Below are 12,838 nucleotides of genomic sequence, written 5' to 3' on the forward strand. Positions count from 1 at the left end.
TTAAAGACATGCATTTCATTCTATTTCATCTTTGGAATATGTTGTTGTTATATCATTGATATATTACTTGATATTGCAAGTCTTGTTGCTTTTTCAGGGAATATTATTCGGGTTTTTTTTATATTTAATTTATAAAAAAATTTAAATTGCAAAAATAATTTGAAACAAGGGGTTTTGCACAAGTACTGCAAAACGCCCCTGCTAACAGCGGACCCTGCAATTTTTATTGCAGGGTCCGCTCATGCTGGCAGCGGACGCTGCCAGCATGTCACATGGGGACTTGCAACTTGCAAGTCCCCATGTGATACCTTTGTTTTTTTTTTATTTAATTTTTAATTAATTAATTATATAATTAATAATGTTTAATAAAATTATATTTAATAGTATGATCTTTTTTTTAAAAAATTCTAAATTTCGAATTTGATAATCGGACTGAAAAATTATTTAAAAAACAAAACATAAAATTTACGGTTAAAAAAATTATATTGATTAAATAAATTTACGATTTAACTTTAATTTTGATCAGTGGAGTTATATATTTATTTTAATCGTTTGTATTTGTGGAGATCCCTCGGTTACGTGGATAAATCTAGAGTAGTTAATTCAAATCTATTCAAACTGAACTGATGCAAAAATGCTATTACAAAATTTCTCAATCCGAATTAAAGCCGAAACAAATCATCTCGAAAATTGTGAACTCAAACCGACCGAAATATATCCGAATTAATTCTCTATGTCTATTCATAAGAACTTGCAGAGATCCAAACGAATTAAAATAAGCCAATAACTCCTCTAACTAATTTTTAATAAAAAAATAAAATTTATATTAAAAAATATGATATAAAATAAATTTATCAAAAAAAAAATTTATATTAAAATAAATTTATCAAAATATGTTGATAACTGATCACAAAAAATTTATTTAATCAATTCAATTTTTTAACCATAAATTTTAATTCTAATTTTCGAGATGATTTTGTTTCGACTTGAATTCGGATTGAGAAATTTTGTAATAGCATTTTTGCATCAGTTCAGTTTAAATAGATTTGAATTAACTACTCTAGATTTATCCACGTAACCGAGGGATCTCCACAAATACATACGATTAAAATAAATATATAACTCCACTGATCAAAATTAAAGTTAAATCGTAAATTTATTTAATCAATATAATTTTTTTAACCGTAAATTTTAATAATTTTTCAGTCCGATTATCAAATTCGAAATTTAGAATTTTAAAAAAAAAAGATCATACTATTAAATATAATTTTATTAAACATTATTAATTATATAATTAATTAATTAAAAAATAAATAAATAAAAAAACAAAGGTATCACATGGGGACTTGCAAGTTGCAAGTCCCCATGTGACATGCTGGCAGCGTCCGCTGCCAGCATGAGCGGACGCTGCAATTTGCAGCGTCCGCTTTACACAAGAGCGGATCCTGCAATAAAAATTGCAGGGTCCACTGTTAGCAGGGGCGTTTTGCAGTACTTGTGCAAAACCCCCTGTTTCAAATTATTTTTGCAATTTAAATTTTTTTATAAATTAAATATAAAAAAAAACCCAATATTATTCTCATCGGAGTTATCCGGTTGTTATCTTGTTTTGTATGTGTACATGGAAACAGGTGGGGCAGGATCGAGTCAGAGGTAGCATGGTTAGTTCGGGGTTTATTGATAGAAGTGGGGACTCAGTTTTAGATGTCGGAGTTGTTCCCGAACATGTTTTGTATTATGTAGTTTGAACTAGCCTAGAACCGATGCATGTCCTACTTTTGAGTTATGATCAACTTCAAATATATTTTGTATTGTAATATGCTAGATTGAAGTATTAATGCATGTTATGGATTGTAATTGAGTTGTGGTTGGAAATTTTCAGATTGTATGCCTTAGCTTATTTTTTTGAGTTTTAGCAGGGCACGGTCCCCGTGCCTACATCCATGCCAGGGTCCGTGTAACCTCGCATCTATTATTACTCTGATTTTGTTCATGCACGGACCCCGGACATGCATTTGTGCATGGGTCCGTGTGAGTCTTTTGATGAGGCAGTAAGTCGAGATTTTTCATTTGTTGTGCACGGACCCGAGCATGGAGGGGGCACGGGGTCCGTGTAGAAAACAGAGAGTTGAGTTTTTAGTGAATTTGTGTGCACGGACCTATGCACGGAGATGTGCATGGGCTATGTGTATCCTTTAGTCTCCGAAGCTTGGCTACAGATTAATTCACGGACTCGAGCACGGGGTCCGTGCATGATTTTAAAAAATAATTTTCTTTACTTTTTGCCTCGACTCTTTGTGGATGTTTGAATGATTTGTTCTCGATTAGATGATTAGAACCGAGGTCATCACAGAAATAAACAACATAAAAGATTAAAACTTAAAATGAATAAAATTCTTCATCACGAAAAAGTAATTGAAAATACTAAATCTAAACATTTCTTTAACACTGACTCTTCACGGTCGTGCATCAAAATAATGTAATAACAAAAGAACAATAAATATATGAGACTTATTCTTGCTTTAAAACAACAGAGCTTCGAAACTGTCGTGTCATGCAATGCCTTCGTCTCTTGTACTCTTCAGCCTTTCCACCAAAGCTTTTAATTCATTTATATTTCAAATCTAATTACATCAATCAAGCATAGTGAGACTAAAGACTCAACAAGAATATACATACATAAATCGTTTATGAAACATAAAACTTAATGCAATGGCATAGCATAAATATATCGTAAAAAATTGTCATTTAAGGGTGATGAGATACATGCATTTGTGGCAACCATCATTATGAGCACATCATTGGTTCACATGATCACGGATTCGTTGTACAACTACCATATAAAATCGGTCATTTAAACATTCATTCTTTGGAAAGGTCCTCCCTGGGGCTCATTTCAGGGCACCAGTCCTAACATTCCGTCTCGTGAGCACATATTTGGAAAGGCCCCTCCGGGGCTCAATCCGAAGTACCAGTCCCGTATTGCCACCACAAAAGCATATACAACATCAAAATATTTTTCATACATCATCATAACATCATAAACTTCGTTATACTTTCTCATCATAATATCATCGTCGTAAACATTTCCTTCATAAACTTTCTTATAGTTTCATCATACTCATCATGAAACATTTGCATCATAAAACTTCTTATCGTTCATGAAACATACTTAAAAATTTCTTAATAACATCATCATGAAGCTTGAAAATAACTTGAAACTTAAATGCTCTTAAAATCCTTTCATGTTTAAAAATCATGTATGCTAAATGAAATAAAGATAAACACGTCCATAAATTTTTCAAAAAATTTCATGTTTTCATAGAGAACATAGGTTTCATGAGAACGTACTAGCATATAAGGAATTACATAACTAAACCGATCCACGTGAGTCGTTCTTTTCGTTCTTGAAATTAAAACTTGAAACTCTGTGTATAGGTAGAGGTTTCAAAATGGGCTGGCGGGGCGGGGCGGCCCACAACCCGTCGCAACCCACCATTAGGCGAGGCGGAGCGGGCCGGCCCACCTTTAAGGCGGATTGGGAAAACCCCAACCCAACCCACCTATTTTAAGTGGCGGGGCGGGCCAACCTGGCGGGCTTACGTGTAATTTGGCGGGTTTTGGCGGGCCAACCCGCAACCCACCCCAACCCACCATTAGGCGGGGCGGGGCGGGCCGACCTACCTTTAAGGAGGTTGGAAAATTGCCAACCCAACCCACCTATTTTGTATGGCGGGACGGGCCAACCCGACTGGCCTAGCCCATTTTGACACCTCTATGTATAGGTACTCTTTAAAAAGGTTTAAAATACTTTAAATTATCATAATCATGGATTTAGGATTTCAAAAATGAAAAGGAAAGAAATTTGTTATTTTTTTAAATTTATATAAAGGGACTGCCCAACCCACGCAGGTAGGCTCGGTCGTGTGCCAACGTGGGTGGTCCAGCGACCACCTGCGCGAGGGTTTTCTTGCGCACTCTGATTCCTATTCGATCTCAAACTCAAAATTGTGATCTAATGCATTATAACACAAAACATGATCTCTCCCATGATTTAAACATCAAATAAAATCGATGAAATCTTCCAAGAAATCGTTCTAAAAATCCAGACACCAAAAACACATCAAAACTTTAAATCATCATCAAAACCACAATTATCAACCAAAAATCTGATTTTGGAATATATGAAACTCTTAAAAAGATTAAATCTCTCAAAACATGATCAAAACTCCAAAAAAACTTTTCATAAAACATCCACTCATTGAAACCTTGATTTCTCACAAGAAAAATCTTTGTAAATATTCGACCGAGAACATCAAAACTTCAAAACCTTTAAACTAAAAACACATACATCATACTCTTACCAAACTTTTCTGATCTAAACTTCTTTGAATCAATTCTCATCAAAATCTATCACGTAAACGTCAAGAACGATTCACGTTTCGCAGTTCTACATAATGCTCTTCAAAAACTCATAGAATCAATGCAATATACATAACTTACACATCAACATACATTTTTTTCATATCAAAATACTTATATTCTCGATTGGTGGTTTCAAAAATATTTAAAACTCGTCTTTTTTCTTTGGTATGGAGAAATCCGGACCTCAGGAACACGACCTGTTGGAAAACTGGCGAGTTCCCAGACCAATTACGATTGATACCCGGTGCAGCGGAAGTTTAAAATTTTTTTCATGGAACGTTTCCATGGTATGGGTATCAACCGTTCATCGATTGAATTACGTGTGTGTAAAATTTAAATAACAATTAAATAAATTTTACCTCAAATCTCGCAACGAGATTAATGGACACCAACAGAACAATTCTGCTCTTGTTGTCTCTCCCTGGAACCGATGAACGCCTTCAATCAGGTCCACGAACAGAGGTTTAATCCCTCTGATAGATTGCACTAGAAAATCTATCAGAAGTTTTCTGCGAAGAGAATAAACGAATCTGATTCGTTATTCCTTACTGTGATTCAAAATCACAGACCGGAATTTCTCTGTGACAGAGCAAGGGGGCGGCCGAAATATTATTTGAGAGAGCTAGGGTTTTTCGATTTTTGCTCTCAAAAATTATGACCTGTTGTGTGTAATTTCTGTACTGAAATAACTTATTTATAATGCAGGCCACTAACACCTTAGGGCCCATTAGTCATAAGCTGGGGCCCGACAAGCAAAGCCCGCTCGTTCAGAAATTAATATAAAATTCATCGTGACTCCGATTGATGAAACGATTTCACCAATGTGCACAGAAACCATTTCTGCACGTTTTAAAGTCAAAATAAATTTTCCTGAATCCGAATTCAGTGGTTTCCAAAAATGTCCATCCCTATGTCATTTTAGGAAATCCTACTCCCTTACTCTTATTTAAGAAGTCCAACTCCTTAGTTCATTAAATTTAACTCTTTAAATTTAACTATCTCAACGGGGATTAAAACTCCATTACACTGTGTGACCCTCAATGGTTCAGGGATACAGCTAGCCGTGGGCTCACAACTCCTTGTGACTCGGAACAACACTTTCCGACTTGCCCAACGAATCATGGTAAAGCGCCTAGCAACATCGCCCCATGATTCCCTAGGTATCACTGATAGTGCCTACAAGAACCAGTAGATTTTGGTTAACGTACAGTACGGTCCCTTCATCCATATATCCCGATCGAATCAACAACCATTGGTATATCGAGAGTCGCTCAAGATTCGATAACTATGCAATGCATCTTGAAGATCAAATTAGTGACATCGCATGTGCTACTAAGAAACCATTTCTTAAATCACATCAAGTACTCTGGCCAGAGATTTGTCACACTAATATCTCCTCAGATCGCATAGGATATCCACACTCGCAAGTATGTGGTGAATCCTTGACAACAATGCATTGACTCCTATATGTGTCGTAACTGTACCCAATCTCGACACCTGATGACCCCCTCAGAGTCGGTAAACGAGTCAAAGCACAGTACTAGAATATAGAGTCTCCATGATGTTTCAAGTCGTAAGGACTAATGGTGTACAACCAAAACCGCGGACTTTATCCACTCGATAAGTGATAACCACTTGGAAAGTCCGGATAGGGTAGTTCGACTATTCATCCTATGAATATCCATTTGCATGCTTCGAACATCTCCATGTTCCCTACCAATGAAACGTGGTACTCCGCATCGCAAATGCTAGTCTCAAACTCGAGCGATCCTTATCCTTATTATCGGACGGCTCAATCGACTAGGAACGGTTTTAGAATATACAGTGACTATAAGATGTATTTCATGATAGACATCTCCATGTTCTACCACATCTTACATACACTATAGTATATTCAAGGTCTTTATCAAAACAACAATAGTATATAACAATATGAAGTAATATAAAGTCATTGCCATAAAAGTGTAAATAATATTAAACAAAAGATTGTTTATACAAAGAGTCAACAAAGCCCATAGCCACACAGTTGGCTCACTGGGCACCCACTCTTACAATCTCCCACTTGCCCTATAGCCAACTAGTCATACTACGTAGACCCATTGCTTCGCGATGTTTGTCAAACAATGGTCCTGGCAAAGGCTTAGTAAGTGGATCAGCGATATTGTCTGCAGAGGCCACTCGTTCGACACTGATGTCTCCTCTTTCCACAATCTCCCGGATTATGTGGTATTTCCTCAGTACGTGTTTGGATCTTTGATGAGACCTTGGTTCCTTTGCTTGAGCAACGGCACCCGTGTTGTCGCAGTACACCGGGACTGGACCAACAAATTCAGGAATGACGCCCAACTCTTGGACGAAATTCCTCATCCAAACGGCCTCTTTAGCAGCAGCTGATGCTGCAATGTATTCAGCCTCAGTGGTGGAATCCGCTGTGGTGTCCTGCTTGGAACTCTTCCAAGAGACAGCACCACCATTGAGCATGAACACAAATCCAGAGGTTGACTTCGAGTCATCCACATCACTTTGGAAGCTAGAGTCAGTATAGCCTTCCAGTTTGAGTTCTCGTCCTCCATCAAGAAAAGCAGTCTTCACATCCATCTGCCATATCTCATAGTCATACCATGCAGCTATGGCAATTAGGATTCTTATGGACTTGAACATTGCGACTGGTGAAAAGGTTTCATCATAGTCAACTCCTTGCCTTTGAGTATAACCTTTCGCCACCAATCGCGCCTTGTAAGTCAATATCTTACCATCAGGCTCAAGCTTTCTTTTGTAGATCCATTTACACCCTATTGGAACAATTCCATCGGGAGGATCCACTAAAGACCAGACTTGGTTAGTATGCATCGAATCCAATTCTGATTGCATAGCTTCAAGCCATAAATTCGAATCCGCATCAGAAATTGCTTCCTTGAAGCTTCTTGGATCACATCCAATGTCGGGTTCATCTTGACCCTCTTCAAGAAGAAGACCATATCGAACTGGAGGTCTAGAAGTCCTCTCGGATCTTCTAGGTGCAGGCGTGTCCAGCAATGGTTCCTGAGGTGTGGGATCGTTATTTTGTATTTCGGGTTCTTCTCGAACTTCTTCGAGTTCCATCATCTCGCCTTTCTTATCCAATAAGAACTCCTTCTCCAAGAAGGTGGCATTCCGTGAAACAAACACCTTTGTTTCAGCAGGATAATAGAAATAATATCCGATTGAATTCTTCGGATACCCCACAAAATAACACAAGCTGGATCGACTATCCAACTTATCTCCCACTGTCCGCTTCACGTAAGCAGGACATCCCCAAATCCTCAAGTATGAATACTTAGGAGCTTTGCCATTCCATAACTCGTATGGTGTTTTGTCCACTGCTTTAGTGTGGACGTTATTCAACAACAATACCGCCGTTTCAAGCGCATAGCCCCAAAACGAAGGTGGAAGCTCAGTGAAGCTCATCATGGATCGAACCATGTCCAACAAAGTTCGATTACGACGCTCCGATACACCATTAAGCTGTGGTGTCATAGGAGGAGTCCACTGAGAGAGAATCCCATTCTCTTTTAGATAGTCCAAAAACTCGGTACTCAAGTATTCTCCACCTCGATCCGATCGAAGTGCTTTAATACTTTTACCTAGCTTGTTTTCTACTTCAGCCTTGAATTCTTTGAACTTTTCAAATGCTTCAGACTTATATTTCATTAAATATAAATACCCATACCTAGAATAATCATCAGTAAAGGTAATGAAGTAGGTGTGGCCATGTTGAGTCCCTACTCTAAATGGACCACAAACATCTGTATGGATCAAATCCAACAGATTTTGACTACGTTCAGGCTTCCCCTTAAAAGGAGATTTAGTCATTTTCCCTTTTAGGCAGGATTCACAAGTAGGTAGAGAGTTAATATCAGACATATCAAACATGCCCTCTCCCACTAGCTTGTTCATCCTCCTTGAGGAAATATGACCTAGTCTAGCGTGCCAAAGGTTTGCCGGGTTTTGACTATCGATTTTCCTTTTGTTTGTTGTCGCCGGTTTGTCAATACAATTTACTGGAACGTCTTTTAGTTTTAAATTGTATAGATCGTTTTCAAGTTGTCCATTTCCAATTAAACATTCATTCTTGTAAATATTGCAAATCTCATTCACAAAATTACAAGAATAACCATCTCTATCAAGCATAGAAATAGAAATAATGTTTTTAATTAAATCTGGCACAAATAAAACATCTCTCAACAATAATTTAAAACCATTCTGCAAAATCAAACAAACATCTCCAATGGCCGTAGCTTCAACTCTGGAACCATTCCCGAGCCTCAGCTGGGTCTCACCCATTCTAAGCCTGCGACTTCTTGTCATCACCTGCAAATCATTGCAAATGTGAGATCCACATCCGGTATCCAATACCCAAGAAGTTGTATTAAGTGACATGTTTATTTCGATATAGAACATACCCTTTGCAGTTCCCAACTGCTCAAGATACTCCTTGCAGTTGCGCTTCCAATGACCCGGCTTCTTGCAGTAATGGCAAACATCCTTGGATTTTCCATCGTTTGAAGCCTTTGTCTTTTGCTTCTTCTCGGGTTCCACTTTCTTGGGTGGGGCAGAACGTTTCTTGCCCTTCATACTTGGCCCCTTCTTAGCAGAAGATGAGGAGCCCACCAAGAAAGCTGGCTTATCCTTCTTGAGTGTGGATTCATATGTAACGAGCATATTGACCATCTCTTCAAGGGTGGCCTCTATCTTGTTCATATTAAAATTTATCACGAATCCATCAAATGAAGAAGGAAGAGATAGAAGCAGCAAGTCCACATTGAGTTCATGCTCCAACACCAAATCAAGGGTCGCTAACTTCTGTATGAGCCAAATCACTCGTACCCCATGATCACGGACCGAAGTCCCTTCACGCATGCGGCACGTCATCAACTCCTTAACAGTAGAGAACCTTTCAGCCCTCGACTGAGCCCCAAAAAGTTCCTTGAGTTGCGTGTGAATGTCAGCAGCATTCACCGTGTCCTCAAATCGCCTCTGGAGTTCATCAGACATCGAGGCTTGCATATAGCATTTGGTCTTGATGTCATGGTCACACCATGCATCAAGTTTGGCCAATTCCTCCGGACTTATGTCAGCTGGTGCTTCCTTCGGAGGTGCTTTCTCTAACACGTAGAGCATTTTCTCCGAAGTTAAGACAATCTTCAACTTCCGGAACCATTCCGTATAGTTGGCGCCAGTCAGCTTGTTTTGTTCGAGGATCGAGAATAAAGGATTTCGCGAATTCATTGTATGAAATACTGAAAAGGAAAAACAGACATATATCAATGATTGTTTAACAATTTACTAAGACATAAAATAGGCGAATTTAATTTTATGAATCTCACTCCCACTATTTTAACGATTTCACCACCCTCTAGTGAAAACGGGAAACTTTTTCCTTAGTGAGAACATGGAGTCCAATTGACAAACTTATGGTCCCGAATAATATCAGCCAACCATAATTCTCAAAAGGTAGAGCCCAATTGCTTCCAAAGCAACCCCCATGTATTTACCTCATGTCCAATAAGGGCCCAATAATATGACGCCGTTTAAAGTGACATGTCAAGATGACCCATCAATATTAAGTTGTGATGGACGGTCGCCATGTGGATCCCCCAATAATATGAGCCGATCCCATGGGAGTTCCACCCAACTTACAACATTTGTCGATCCAATGTACAGCTTTCCGACGGACGGGCCCCCCCAATAATATGAGCCGGACCGTATCCGCGGGTAGCATCACATACATTGACCGTTGATGGAAGGTAGGAACATTTAAACAATATTTAAATTTCCTTTATTTATCTTGATATAAATTTTAAATCATATTTAAAATGAGGGATTTTATTTATAAAAATATTTGTCTCATCATATTTAATTTATTGCATGCATTGCCGGATTCACGCAATTTATGTCTAAACATGCATACAATCATAATATCACATATTATATAGGATGATCGATTCCATTTCTAATTGACCCGTGGTTGCCAATCACGGGTCTTAGTCCAATCCTAGGTAATATGCAGTATGCAAATGCAATCCTATTACATATGCTTCCAATTTACATTTCTTCAGTCTTCATTGTCTGCTGGGCCCACCATCTTCAAATCTTGATCTCCCACTAAATCTAATGTATTTACAATAAATAACAATGACAAGTAGGGGATACATTTTTAGGGGGTGGGAACGGGCTATAAACCAAGCCCACTTTTATTACATATGACATTCATATCGGGCCATAAACCAGGCCCATTAATAAAACCAACAACAATAAAGACAAAATGTAAATTCCTAACATACACCTACAAAATTGGTCATGGCAATCGATCATCCTTATCCAATAACATTTAATTCAAAATTAATTTATTGGATAACATGTTGTGGCAATTCAAATTTAAACAAGATAAAATCATATTTTATATATAAAATCACATTTCACATATAAAATCATATTTTATCTCCATATCAAATAAAATCATATTTTATCTATAAAATCCAATTTTACAAATAAAATCATATTTTATCTAATATATCATAAGATCATATCTTATCATCAATTGTACCAAAATAATTGATTTCAAAATTCAATTTACGGATAAAATATTAAAATTTTCCAAAAATTCAAATTTATCCAAAATCAATTTTAAAATTTACGGACTCGAACAATTCGATCCGAAATCTCGTGAACCAATCAAAAACAATTTTTGACCGGACCAAAAATAAAATTTTAACATATTAAAATTAATTTTTAATAAAATATTAATTTTTCCCGCGGGCCACCCGGGACACTCCCGGGTTGGCCCGCACCCGGGGCGCGGGCCGGGGCAGCCCGGCTGCCCCCTTAGGGCAGCAACGCTTGCTGCCCTGGCGGCGCCTGGCGCCGCTGCTGGGCGGCGCCGAGCGCTGCCCTGCGCAGCGCCCAGCGCTGCGCTGGGCAGCGCCGTGCGCCGCCCTGGGCGGCGACGGTCGCCGCCCTGGGCGGCGCCGTGCGCCCCCTTTAGGCGGCGCCGTGCGCCGCCCCTGGGGGCAGCGACCATCGCTGCCCCTTCCGGGCAGCGATCCAATCGCTGCCCGGGTTTCGCCCCCGGAAAGAAAAAAAAAATTTTTTATTAAAAATATTTATTTTGTTTCAAAAACCGAGACTCAAAAATTTTGTACAATTGATTAATTCAATCGATTGATCTGAGCAACCTGGCTTTGATACCACTGTTGGAAAACTGGCGAGTTCCCAGACCAATTACGATTGATACCCGGTGCAGCGGAAGTTTAAAATTTTTTTCATGGAACGTTTCCATGGTATGGGTATCAACCGTTCATCGATTGAATTACGTGTGTGTAAAATTTAAATAACAATTAAATAAATTTTACCTCAAATCTCGCAACGAGATTAATGGACACCAACAGAACAATTCTGCTCTTGTTGTCTCTCCCTGGAACCGATGAACGCCTTCAATCAGGTCCACGAACAGAGGTTTAATCCCTCTGATAGATTGCACTAGAAAATCTATCAGAAGTTTTCTGCGAAGAGAATAAACGAATCTGATTCGTTATTCCTTACTGTGATTCAAAATCACAGACCGGAATTTCTCTGTGACAGAGCAAGGGGGCGGCCGAAATATTATTTGAGAGAGCTAGGGTTTTTTCGATTTTTGCTCTCAAAAATTATGACCTGTTGTGTGTAATTTCTGTACTGAAATAACTTATTTATAATGCAGGCCACTAACACCTTAGGGCCCATTAGTCATAAGCTGGGGCCCGACAAGCAAAGCCCGCTCGTTCAGAAATTAATATAAAATTCATCGTGACTCCGATTGATGAAACGATTTCACCAATGTGCACAGAAACCATTTCTGCACGTTTTAAAGTCAAAATAAATTTTCCTGAATCCGAATTCAGTGGTTTCCAAAAATGTCCATCCCTATGTCATTTTAGGAAATCCTACTCCCTTACTCTTATTTAAGAAGTCCAACTCCTTAGTTCATTAAATTTAACTCTTTAAATTTAACTATCTCAACGGGGATTAAAACTCCATTACACTGTGTGACCCTCAATGGTTCAGGGATACAGCTAGCCGTGGGCTCACAACTCCTTGTGACTCGGAACAACACTTTCCGACTTGCCCAACGAATCATGGTAAAGCGCCTAGCAACATCGCCCCATGATTCCCTAGGTATCACTGATAGTGCCTACAAGAACCAGTAGATTTTGGTTAACGTACAGTACGGTCCCTTCATCCATATATCCCGATCGAATCAACAACCATTGGTATATCGAGAGTCGCTCAAGATTCGATAACTATGCAATGCATCTTGAAGATCAAATTAGTGACATCGCATGTGCTACTAAGAAACCATTTCTTAAATCACATCAAGTACTCTGGCCAGAGATTT

This window comes from Henckelia pumila, unplaced genomic scaffold (genome assembly GCF_033568475.1).
Source record: "Henckelia pumila isolate YLH828 unplaced genomic scaffold, ASM3356847v2 CTG_170, whole genome shotgun sequence".
NCBI classification, from domain to species: domain Eukaryota; kingdom Viridiplantae; phylum Streptophyta; class Magnoliopsida; order Lamiales; family Gesneriaceae; genus Henckelia; species Henckelia pumila.